Raw genomic sequence first — 12640 nt, 5'->3', positions numbered from 1 at the left:
TTGGAGCCTGAAGATGTCAAAGAGAGCTTGTCAAAGTAGGTAGATGACTGAGCCACCAAACAATAGATGTGAAGGAATTTTCCCAACAGAAAAGAAGGAGAATTCTAAACAAAGCAGGATATGCCAGGGCATAGGCTTGTGGAAAACTGTGAAATGTTTGGAAATTCCCAAATCTCTTTGTACTGTTGATGAGCAGTGTGTCCTTGCTGAGAGAGGAAGAACAGAGATGGCAGCAGAGAGATCAAGCTTAAGGGAAGGCTTGGTTGGGCACATTAATGATTGTGAGCTTGATCTTGAAGGTTGCGGCAGGCTACCAAAGGATTTCAGGCTGAGAGATGGCATCACGATCTCTGGTTGCCCAAGATGGATCTGGCTGCTATGTTCGGGAAGCAATGGTGAGATCAGGGGATGAGACACAAGTCATGAGCTATTTGCATTATACAGGCAAGAAACTGCCACTCACCTCAAAAGCCCAGCAAGTACGGTAAGTGACCTTGAGCAACGGGAAGGCAATGCATACACTTTGCCTGTGAATAATGAGACAAAGCTCAGCCAAAAAGGCCTCCTTCCCACTATCACAACCATGAAACAGCAAGCGCATTACGGAAAGCTGTGGCAAGATGTCACTCAACAGACAAGGGATTCTGTGATGGCTTCAATGTAATCATCCATGGGAGATAACCAAGTGTCATCCTGGGCTTCTTTTTAGACAGCAAAGTCATCATTCTCTCCTATGTAACCCTGAGTCTCCGTTAAGGCTCAGCATTTCCAGCTCAGCTTTGTGATGTTGGCACTCATCCTTCCTTACACTGTTATTCCCTTTGTTCGGTTCCCACTCATCTCTCCAGTAAGGGATGGGGAGTGGAGGGGGGGAGATGCTTAACCTGACTTCTTTTGTGATTAGCAGCCCCGGGTTTAAATTTATTAGTCCCAGGAGCAGAAGGCTAATGAGTTAAATGCCCTGATTTAATTAAGCCACCTAATGGTTTCAGCTTACATAAATTCTCACCTGATCACCTGATCAGGCCAGCATCTCTTCGACGTGCCATCCCTGGCATTCTGTAGGAAGACCTCGAACTAGATTCCTAAAGCCAAAGCAGATCCAGGTCATGCAAGCACTCAGCTCTGAGATAGAGAGGAGAAAAAAAATCTATCCCGTCTCAATACTGGAGTCTTTGATAGTCTCAGATGTGACAGTCTGCCAAAGGTAATCAATGTCCCATGAAGCAAACTGCCTTCTGGGCTTGGTCCAGTTATACCTTGATGATCCATTATTCTGCTCTCAGCAAACCTGTCTTACTCCCGGAGAGAAAGTCCAGGGAAGTGAACTGATTCATGGTTTGGGTGTCAGAAACATGAGACTGAGTTGCTTGCTAGTTATGTGATCTCAACACGCCACTTACCTCCTGAGTTCGGGTGCACTTATTTGCAAATCTCACTGCACTGTGGTGGGGGTTAAAGAAGGTAATGGATGTAAAATACATGGCGTCAGTAACCCTCCCTTAATTTGTTATTATCCAAGGTGCAGAAAGCAGAATATGAGCCTGGGCATAGAAGACAGATGCTGCAAGGTGCACAGGGAGGCCAGATCCCGTGTACCCCAGAGGCGGCATTTCAGCCACTGGCCTAGAGCATTGTAAGCAGTGCGGCTAATTTCCCCAATGAGATAAAATCTGGGTTTGATTAACTTCCCAATTTAAAGTCAGGACAATGAGGGCCAGAGGGTTGTAGGGCCTTTTCTAGCCTCGTAACTAATAGGTCTCCCAATTAAGAATTCCAACCGTAGTCCACTAATACATTTTTGACAATACACATAACTCTTCCCTCTTTGGTTTTCTCACGTTCAAGCCCAGAAGGGGAAAAAGTAGAAAAGATATGGGTAGACCAGCAAGTGGGAATCCTGGTGGTCACAAAGATTAAAAAGGAGGCAGTCAGTGCTGTTTAGTAAACAGGATGAGCACGAGTCCCAAGGGATTTTACTGCATTCCTAAGGATATTTTTGAATCATGAGTAAAGGCAAAATGGTGTTCAGGACACTCACTTTCAAACGACAGAAGACAGAGAGGGAGATGGTTCATTCTAGAAAGTGGTTGATTGTATCAAAAGTGATGACATGACAGACTTGTGGTTTCAGGGGAGAAAGCTCTGTGGCATGGTGCATGGTGAATGGCAGGCACACAAAAGAGTGTTGATTGATTCAGTGAAGAATGGAAAATGAGTAAGATTATAGCCCAAACCCAAGGATTCTAGAGAAAGGGGTTCTGAGTAATTTTGACTCTGGAAGCCCTTTATTTGTCACTGACATGTGGGCGACTATCTGACCAGGTCCCCCTGGCTTGTGCTGGGTGTGACATACTCGATTTTCTCAAAGCCACAAGATTCCAGAGCATACTGCTGTGCGTGATGGCTTCAGAGAGAAGGCACGGATGAGCAGGAGTCCTCTTACTCGCTGGCTAGCTCAGAAATGTTCTGGAGAAGGTGCTCTGTCTGGAAACATTTGAACTCTCAGCGATCTCCCAGGAAGACTTGGAAGAATCTGCCAGCAATGTGTCAGTAAGGAATGGAGACCCTCAGCCCAAGCCGGCGCTCTCGGCAATTCAGATGTCCATAAATGGGGTCTTTCTGGAAGTCTGCAGATGGACTTCAAAGGCCAGGGTTCTGTTCAACAGGTATACACCAAACACTTAATATGTGCTAGGCATGGAGCTTGCACTTGGAGAACCAGAGGCAGAGCAATTGCCATGAAGATGCCCCATGGGCTGTTGAGAGACAGAAAAATAAGCTGGCAACGGGCTAAGCAGCTCCAGGGTGCACATGGTCCACACTGATGTTTTAATACTCAAAGGCCCTGCAGGTATAGGTCATGATCACAATTTTATAGAGGAGGGAATGGAGGCTAAGGCAGGTTACATAACGTTTCCTATGTCCATGCAGCCAGCGAGTGGCTGACAATGATAGAAATGATAATAATGGGGGGGAATCTATCTATCTCTACATCTGTGTCTGTCTATAATACCATTTTCAAAGAGATTTTGATTCGTTATCTCCCTGCAAGAAAGGCCAAAAGCACTATGAGCCTTTATACTCATTTAGGATTTTTTCATCTCAGTTACTGAGTTCTAGCCTGTAACTCCTTTCTGAAAATGAGATTGTTTTACTTAAATAATTTGCTGAAAACAAATATATATACACCCATGTCCTTTCAAACCGGAGCCCATTCGCCAAGCCACACCAGTTTCGAAGGCTGAGAAACCCCTCTCTCTACCTCCTATGAGGTTAGAGCATGCTACCCTGTGCAGGTTCTACCAAACTCTGACACTTACAACCCTGAGAGATTTCTTTTTTCCTCCGGATACAATCTGTTCATTAAAGTCAACATTACATCTTTCTGTCCCAGAGAGCCCCAGGCAATCCTCAAATTTTCCTGGACTGGAGAAAAAGCAGCCATAAATTTTAAAGACCAACAAGGGTTCATCTTCTATAGAGGAAGAAAAGGAGATAGGGTGGAAGAAGGGAAGGAAGAAATAAAGAAAGGGGTACAGGAAGGAAGGTGGGAAGGAAGGAAAGAAGGAAGGAAGGAAGGGAGGGAGGGAGGGAAGGAGGGGAGGGAGAGAAGGAACAGGAAGAAGGGAAGAGGTAAGAAAGGAAGGAACGAAGGAAGGAAGGAGGGAAGGGAGGAAGGAAGGATAAAACGCCAAAGCAAGAAGTCTCTCAGCTGCACATCACTAAGACTTCAGATTCGGGATTGATTTTATAGAAGCCCTGCCCTGTGTTTGCTATCTTGTGTGAGTCCCTGTCAGGGGTAGGTTATTAATTTTTGCATCCTGCTAGGACAGTCTCCATTACGGGCTGTAGAAGAGGTTGTAATGATGTTTGGTATCATCCTTGTCTTTTCTTCTTCCTCTTCCTCTCAATTTTTGGTGTTAACATTCAGAAATAGAACACTGGCTTTTTTCAGCATCTCAACATATATTTTTCCTAGAGTAGCTTTATTTAGTTGGAGAAGTGAGTAATGCATTTTTATCCTTTGTAGAAGGAAGCTAGACTAGGGGAATCACAGATAAACACACATATTTAGTTACTGCTAAAATCTGTGGGCTTCATAACGTCTTCCCTCTTCCCTTCCTCCTTGCATTGAAATCTACAAACTACCAAACTGCAACAGAAACATAACTGATCCCCTCACTGATTTCAGGGATAGTTTTCCTACTGGGGGAACTGACATGCCTAAGGGATCCAAGGTGGGGAACCTAGCTCTGTTGGAGAAAGGGGAGTGAGTGTGCTTGGGGTATTAATCATTATTGAGTCAAGTTGTCATCCAAGTGACATGATTATTGTTTTTCACGTTCACCACATGCTTTCCCAGAAGGAGATAAGAACAAAGCTTAAATAGCAAGGTAAGAGAATGGCAAGAGCAGATTTTTTTTTTTTAATCTAGTTGACATTTCAATAATGACAAAGTGTACACAGTCAGGATATTAAAGTCGTATTTCCCAGGCAAATCAGAGCAGTGTGACTCATCTATAGAAATCCAAGCTAAGACACTAATAAAGATAGTTTGTTTGTTGGCTGTCTATCTATCTATCTATCATCTATCTATCATCTATCTATCTATCTATCTATCTATCTATCTATCTATCTACCTACCTACCTACCTACCTACCTATCTATCTACCTACCTGTCTGTCTGTCTGTCTGTCTATGTTAAGGCTTGAGGAATAAAATCTAGAACTCGTGATGACAGGAGGTAGAAATCCAATAGCCCATAGGTTAGACAGGTAACACTGATAAAGCCTTGGGTCAGGTGGGACTTGGCGTAAAGCTATGAATCCACTCCAGGTCAAAAGGAGGCTGCCATTAGCTACCCAGCTCTTATCAAAGTGACATTAAGGGCACCTGGATGACTCAGTTGGTTAAGCATCCAGCTCTTAGTTTCAGCTCCAGTCATGATCTCAGGTTTTGTGAGTTCGAGCTCCATGCTAGGCTCTGCACTGACAGCACAGATTCTTGTGATTCTTTCTCTCCTTCTCACTCTCCCTCTCTGCCCCTTCCCTGCTCATGCTCTCTCTTTCTCTCAAAAATAAATAAACATTTTTTAAAAGTGATGTTAAAAATCTATGCACTTCCAGGATGCACAACTCTTCTAATTTTTCAAGATATTTTAAATGCAGGCTGCTATAAAAGCCAAAAACAATATTTTGAATGTCAACCAAAATGTTTGCATGAGCCTAGTAGGCACTCCTGGCCAGCCATTGGGAGATCTCTGCTCTGATAATGAGAGCCATCGTTATCAATGAATATATAGAGTTAACCACTTTTTAGTGAGTCACTGTGTCTCTTACTGATCTCTGGAGGTACCACGGTGGTGTGTGGACATTGAGATGAGAGAGAAATGCAGGCACTGAGCTGAAGGCCTTTACAAATCAGTCAGTGACCTTTCCCTTAACCTTTCTGTGCATCTTTGCTAAGAAAAATTGAGGACATCACCTATTTCTTAAGGTTGTGTTGGAAGCTACAGGTTATGATGTCTGCAAAGTGGTAGACAGAGGATGTCAGATGAAATGTACACTGCCTGGATGTTAGCCATTGTCCTGCTGTCCTTGTCATTGTGGTGGCTACTTGGATGGGAAGGAGGGATTACTCAATTTACCTCATAGGAGACTGAGACTGATATGTGACTATAACCTTCATGGAATACTGTTATAGTTAAAGCCAATAATATGATCTAACTTCTCTCTTAGTCATGATTGCAAAACGCTCACACACACACACACACACACACACACACACACACACACACCAGCAGTGTCACACGTTTTTGGAATTGATCTGCAACTCAGATCAAGAAAGGCCACCAGTCCTAAAGCAAATAGTCACATCAAATTCTTTCTAATATTTGTGGATATTTTAATTCTAATTTCCCTATTCTTAAATATCATCTGAATATTCTTAAATCATCTATAAAAATGGAATTATTGAGATCGCCAGATTCTTGTCACAACATCCCAGGCTACTTGCTTTGCGTCTAAGAGGAAGTCCAATCACCTCTCTGTTTCTCATCCAGAAATACCTTGGATTTCACCACCATCATCTGTATTTTTATAGTAATCTGTGCACTACAACCCCTTTGACCGCTGTGCTCCAAATGACTTCTTGGATTGGTTTGCACTTCCAACCATTGTCCAAGTTCATTGCCCAGATAAGGAGCACAGAGGTATTTTCACCTCATAAAGCCGTCTTTTTCTTTTTCTTCCAACCTTACTCATCTATGTAGCTATTTTACCTGAATTATTTCCTACTCGTCAAAGAAGATGAAGGACATCTAGAATGTTTGGAAAAGCTCCAGGAAAACACTGTGTAGTCTGATTAAAAAAAGCTTAAAGACAGGAATGATGTTGTGTATGGAAAGAGCCAAATATCAGTCCAGGTTAGGTAATGAAGGACACAATCACACACGTATACCAATTGCCCGTGCTTTCATTGCCAACACACACATGGATACATGCACAGCCTTCCCAGTCTGCCACCTCTCAAGGCCCAGCTCAGATACCAACTCCTGCTGACCTTCCTGCCGATCCAACCAGAAGCTTTCTCTTGCCCTGCGCTGTGGCCCCCAGACTTCCTCAGGTATTTGCCTTTGTCCTCCCCATAGATCAATTTCTAACTTCGTCTGCAATTCACCAAAAAGTAGGCTGGTATAATGGAAAGACTGTGGGCGTTGCATCACACCAGTGTAAATCATGGTTTTGCTACTTAACGTGACGCTGGGTATTTAGCGAATCTAAGTAAACTTGGTTTTCTCATCCAAGAAATGGTCATGATAATATCTGTCTTTTAGAGGTCTCCTAAAGATTAAATGTTTAAAGTGCCTGACACATTGCAGGCTTCAAATAATTTCTTTTACATCCATATTCTCCTCTTACATATGTTTCAGCGTCCCCACTGAAGTATAGGCTCTTCAATGAAGGCAAGGTCAAATTCATGTCTAATCCATACAATACTGTGTTGTGGGAAACAAGAGGAATATTCCATTCCATAAATGTTTGTTGAATGAATGGATAACTATATTGCTGTTCATTTCTAATTTCATGTTCACTACCTTTAGAATCAAATTGATTCTTTCAAGGTTCTATCCACCACTCTCTGTGATGTGGATAGTAAAATAAATTGAATGTAAAAAATATGGGAAAATTAGGCAGGAGTCCTTATGTTACTTGGGAATGAAATGAATCATATCAAATTTTCAAGACTCTATCCATGAATTACCTGTGATGTGGGTAGTAAAATAAATTGAACGTTAAATTATGGGAAAATTAGGAAAAGGATCTGATATAGCTTAGAAACGAAAATGGATCTTTTTTTTTCACATGAACATATAAACGATGGTTAGACCTGAGTAACGTGTGTTGTTTCTTTTTTAGTTGTGCTATTCTTCACCTCTCTCCCAGCATTTTATTGGATTCTTGAAAGTCGTTCTTTGTGCGTTTACACTATTTCAAAACATCTGCTGCTTTGGGGTTCAAGCTGTGCATTAGGGTTCCAATAATTTGCAGAGAAATTTCAAAGCAGATCTCCCGTCTGAATAACTCTGTAGGAAATGCGGTGGAAGCCTGCTCTTTTATGAGAGTGCTTATAACTGTCTTGAAGGGTTTGAAGCCCAATTCCTTTACAATTGCCTTATCTTTCTATTTCCTACTGAACTATACTCTTGCTATTTACATCTCTTTAAGGGACACTATGGTCCAGCCCAGCCAAAGGACCTAAATGTAGCCAATTCATGTCTCTGAATTTTAAGCTCAGATGCTTTTTTTTCCCCCCTAGCTGTGGACCCCGTTACTGTGGTGGCTAAAATTGTCTGATAGTCTGCGGAACTACCATCTCCATCTCCAGCCCATATCTCCTCACACTTGGAGACAGGGGTGAATGCACCCTCATGACTCATGACCCTGAGCCCCTTCCTTGTCCCAGTCAAATCCCCACAGCACGAAGTGTGCCCATTCGGCTTCAGTCTCTCTGCACATCCTGCTTACAAGTACCCTCATAAACCTCAAGGCCACTTGAACTTCGCTCCTTGTCTCCAGTGCAAATCCACTGTCAGTTTATAGCTGCCTCCTTCTGATCTGGAAAGCCTCCTTCTCTGCTCCCCGGGCAACTTTCCAGCTCCATCCAGATCTTCTCAACCTTACGCTCTTGACTCATTTGCCGTCCTGACAGCAGGACCAGAGAGAAACTAAGAGCTTCCTTTAAACAGTTTTACTAACGGTGAGTGTAAAACAGCATAGCTTGGAGGAAAATGAATCTCAGGGTTTATTTGGAATATTTTATGTGGCATTAGTAAGTGCTAAAATGAGGGGGAATTTCCTTCCTTCCATATAAAGGTTATATTACTTAGTCAAACAGACAGAGATGCAGGGCAAAGTGGCTTTCTGGAGAAAAGTGCAAACAAACAAACACATCTCAGCAACCAAGTATGGGCACGGTCTATCATTCTAACACCAGCCTTTTCACTAAGCAATTTCAGACAATATTGAGATGTGTTCAGCCATGGCAGATGGTCAGTCCATCCTTATCCCTCATCTCAACTAAATCTCCACTAAGGCACAGAGATTTTTAAAATTTTTAAATGTTTTTATTTATTTTTGAGAGAGAGGCAGAGTGCGAGTGGGGTAGGGGCAGAGAGGGAGATGCCAAATCTGAAGTGGGCTCCAGGCTCTGAGCTGACCGCACAGAGCCCAACGCGGGGCTTGGACTTGTGAACCTCGAGGTCATGACCTGAGTCGAAGTCAGAAGCTCAACTGACTGAGCCACCCGGGAGCCCCAAAGGCATAGGGATTTTTAAGTGTGACCCTCTTTAATAATACTTCCATGTAAAAGCAAAAATCTGAGACCAAGGAGCCATCAAAGGCTCAAAGAGATCAGTGTTGCCAGTGGAAACAGCAAGTGTTGGGAGGCAGAGACCCATCAGATGACATTCCGCTGCTCTCTGTGACTGGGGTGTCATGGGCACCTTCCACAGCAACAACCCCTCTGTGCTGCAGTTTTCCAGTCTAGCTCCAATCTAGCTCAACAATACCAGTTGTTCAGTGAAGGTGGCGAATTACTATTAATCACGACTCATGTACATTCTCTGCACTTCTCCCTAAATGCAGTCACACACATAACGGGCAGAAGATGGAAAGAGACACACAGGGTGTCCATTGGCTTCCGGCCAATCTTTGCTCCTTTGACTACAGGCCAAACCCCAAAGTGCCCTGTGTTCTCTCCTGGCTGTGAATGACTCATTCCTCGTGTCCTGCACTGTTTCGTGGGCCCGATTCCCCAATCCAAACCAGGATCAACATTTCTTAGCTGGCAGAAAGTTGTGTACGTACAATAAGCATTCAGGGATTTTCTTTTATTTGTTTATTTATTTATTTATTTATTTATTCTTTCCAAGAGGTAGAGAAACTTTTAAAAGTCTTTTGCAGATACCTCTGGCAGGTGCTGCCAAATCTGTGTTCCTCAAAACCAGGAGGGAAAGTCTCTCTATTGAAATGCTAATGGAGAAACAGACTGTGTAATAAGATTGCAGCCCCTTTGGGTCTACATATAATTTACACATAAAATAAAATTGCACATGGCCTTGTTTCATAGCATATTTGTTTAATTATCCACTTTTTAGAATGCTTTTTTCTTCAATTAATTTTCAATATTTAAAAGAGGAATAAAAATGTCAGTTTACCTGCACACCTGATAATTAAATATAGAGTGGGGAATAATTACATTATCCAATAGTGGGAATTTGTCCGGCTCTAATAACTAACATTTAGCGAGGATTCTGCTCATTTTCTTCGCTTCTAACGATGGTCTTTGAATCTCTCTCTTCCCCTTTCTGTTTAAGTAAAGAGGATTAAGTTTAGAGAATGTCAAATGCCACCCAATCTTTGCCCCCACACTTAGGGACTGAATTTTACTATGAGAGAGTACTACAGTCTCTGCTAGGTAAACAGCTCAAATTCTAATTTCTGCTCAGATTCACATTTTTATCCCTACACTGAGTGCTTGGCTAACGTAACAGTGAAAAACACCTGCAACGCATTGAATTTTTACCCTCTCTTTTTTTTTTTTAAGTTTATTAACTTATTTTCGAGAGAGAAGGGGGGCAGCGAGAGAGGGAGAGGATCTCAAGCACGCGACCTCGACGTCAGCACAGAGACCAACGAGGGGCTCGATCTCACAAACACTGAGATCATGACCTGAGCCAAGATCAAGCGTCAGACGTGGAACTGACTAGGCCCCCGAGGCACCCCTTTACCCTTCTATTTTTAAAGCTAGTCACTTGTTCTGGGTGTGCTATTAAACCATAATTAACATCCATGGGGTCTTTAGTTATGAATAGCAGCCATCATAAGAACAAACAAAACCTGAGTCCTTATTCCACGCAAGGCGCTGATACACTGTCTTCTCCGGGTTTGTCTTTTTTTTTTTTAATGATTTCAAAGCCTTGAGCACACCACCACTCTCTCATACCGAAAATAGTGTTCATCTCCTCCTGTTATCTCACACGGGAGGCCTATGTGAAGCCAGTGTGTTTAAGTGCTGACTTCAGGTAGAAAGGAAAAAAAAAAATCCTTTGTAACAAAAGGAACCAAGGAGAAGATTCAAAACTAGAAGGATAAAAGAGAAATATTTGCTAAATACATTCCCTATTATTCGGATACTAGAGTGTTTGGGTTTTTTGTTTTGTTTGTTTCTTTTTGTTTTTTTGTGCTTTGATTCTTTTTTGTTTGTTTGTTTTAGATACTTTTGTGTTTTTAACTTTGAGACACAAACACACCCACACACTGATATTCCTTTTCCTCTGGACGCGGATCAGCTAAATCTGCACCGTTATGAGCCATTCTGTACTATTGTTATATTTTGAAATATTAACAACTCTGTGTATTTAAACAGCCTTTTTACAGTTTCATCATTTCAATTATACAGAAGTCATGAGATAATAGACTTTTGGACAAATAATATACATTAAAATATTTCTCTAGGAAGCAGGTAGTTTCTTTTTAAAGCCAGTTTACATTTGTCTCCTCCTGATACATGAAGAATCAAGCCAATGGTTAAACAGGTGATGAAAGTCTCCAATCTTTTTTTAATTCTTTTTTTGTCATAGTAACTGTTATGAACATTAACATTTATAAGTCAGGTTTATAAAGATTTTTTTTTCCTCATGTACTTAATTGAGTTCTCAGAGAAACTCAATGGTAGGTACAATTTTCCTTATTTTAAAAACATTGGAGGCACCTGGGTGGCTCATTTGGTTGAGCATCCAACTCCTGATTTCAGCTCAGGTCATGATCTCACAGCTCATGAGCTCGAGTTCCGTATCCGGCTCTGCACTGACAGTGCAGAGCCTGCGTGGGATTCTCTCTCACTCCCTCTCTCTCTCTGCTCCTCCCTTGCTCACTCTCTCTTTCAAAATAAATAAATAAACATTTAATAAAAATAAATTATTTCAGTTTGGAACTGAAGCCAATGTTAAATATAACCAGAGGCATTCTTTTCTTTCTCATTTCAAAGATGGTGAAAGCAAGGTGTGGAGAAACCCACAATGCTCACCCCCAGCTCCCAGCCTCTCTCTGCTTCCACCACTTCATGTTCCCTCCATCTCAGAGTTGCCAATGGTGATCCATCTTGATTTCCCCATTTTACTTTGCAGTAAGTCAAATCGGAGAAGTCTTATTCCCCTAAATAAGACAACTAAGAAATGTCAAGAGCTCAACTGAAATGTCAGCTGTATCAGTTCTCTCTGGGTTGGGGTTGGGGTGGGGCATGCAGAGGATATTTCCAAGTGTCAAAGGAAAAAGCAATGATGTCCATTTCTGGAGTTGCCTTGATCAGCATGGGCTGTGCAAGCCAGTGGCCAGAAAGCTGTAATTTCCCTGCCACGTATTGTGAGAATGTGCCTGTCTTCAGCAGTTTGGCTGTCCTTCCTACCTTGTTCTGCAATCCAGAAAGCCAGGGGTGCACTGGCCTGTCCCCATTTCCACATTGCTTTTTACACTCTGCAGGCTACGTGACAAGGGAGAAATTCACATAAAAGAAGGTGAAAACCTGAGTTAATAGATGCTGATACATCAGGGCTTTATTTTTCTCTTCTAACAAGAATTTTTTCATCTAACAAGAAATCTGAATGTAGGTGGTTTCAGGGCTGATCTCTTTATCAAAGTCATCAAGTATACTGGCTACTCTCACCTTTCTGCCTTGCCACACACAGCACATAGACAGATGTCTCCTCATATTCACAAAGTGGCTGCAGCAGCTCCAAGTATCACATCCTCCACAACATGCAAAAGCAGCAAAAAACTAGTTCATTTTCATTCTCTCTCTCTCTCTCCCTTCCCTGTCCTCATGCATCTCCTTTTATGTGGGAAAAAATCTTCTCTAGAAAATTCTACTAGAAATTCCTTATTCGTCATTGCCCAGAAAAGAGTCACGTGGATGCCCCCAAACTCCGACTGCAAGGAGATCTGAGAAGAGCCTAATATTGTACCCTATTTTACCATATACACAGTCTTTGTCAGTCTTCATCAGGAGGTGAGAATCAGACGGGGGATGCATTTGGAACAGGCATCGACCAGTATCTGTTATAAAGGTTTGATTAGGC

Source organism: Crocuta crocuta, unplaced genomic scaffold, assembly GCF_008692635.1.
Source record: "Crocuta crocuta isolate KB4526 unplaced genomic scaffold, BGI_CrCroc_1.0 scaffold299, whole genome shotgun sequence".
NCBI lineage: Eukaryota > Metazoa > Chordata > Mammalia > Carnivora > Hyaenidae > Crocuta > Crocuta crocuta.
This window is presented reverse-complemented; position numbering follows the sequence as displayed.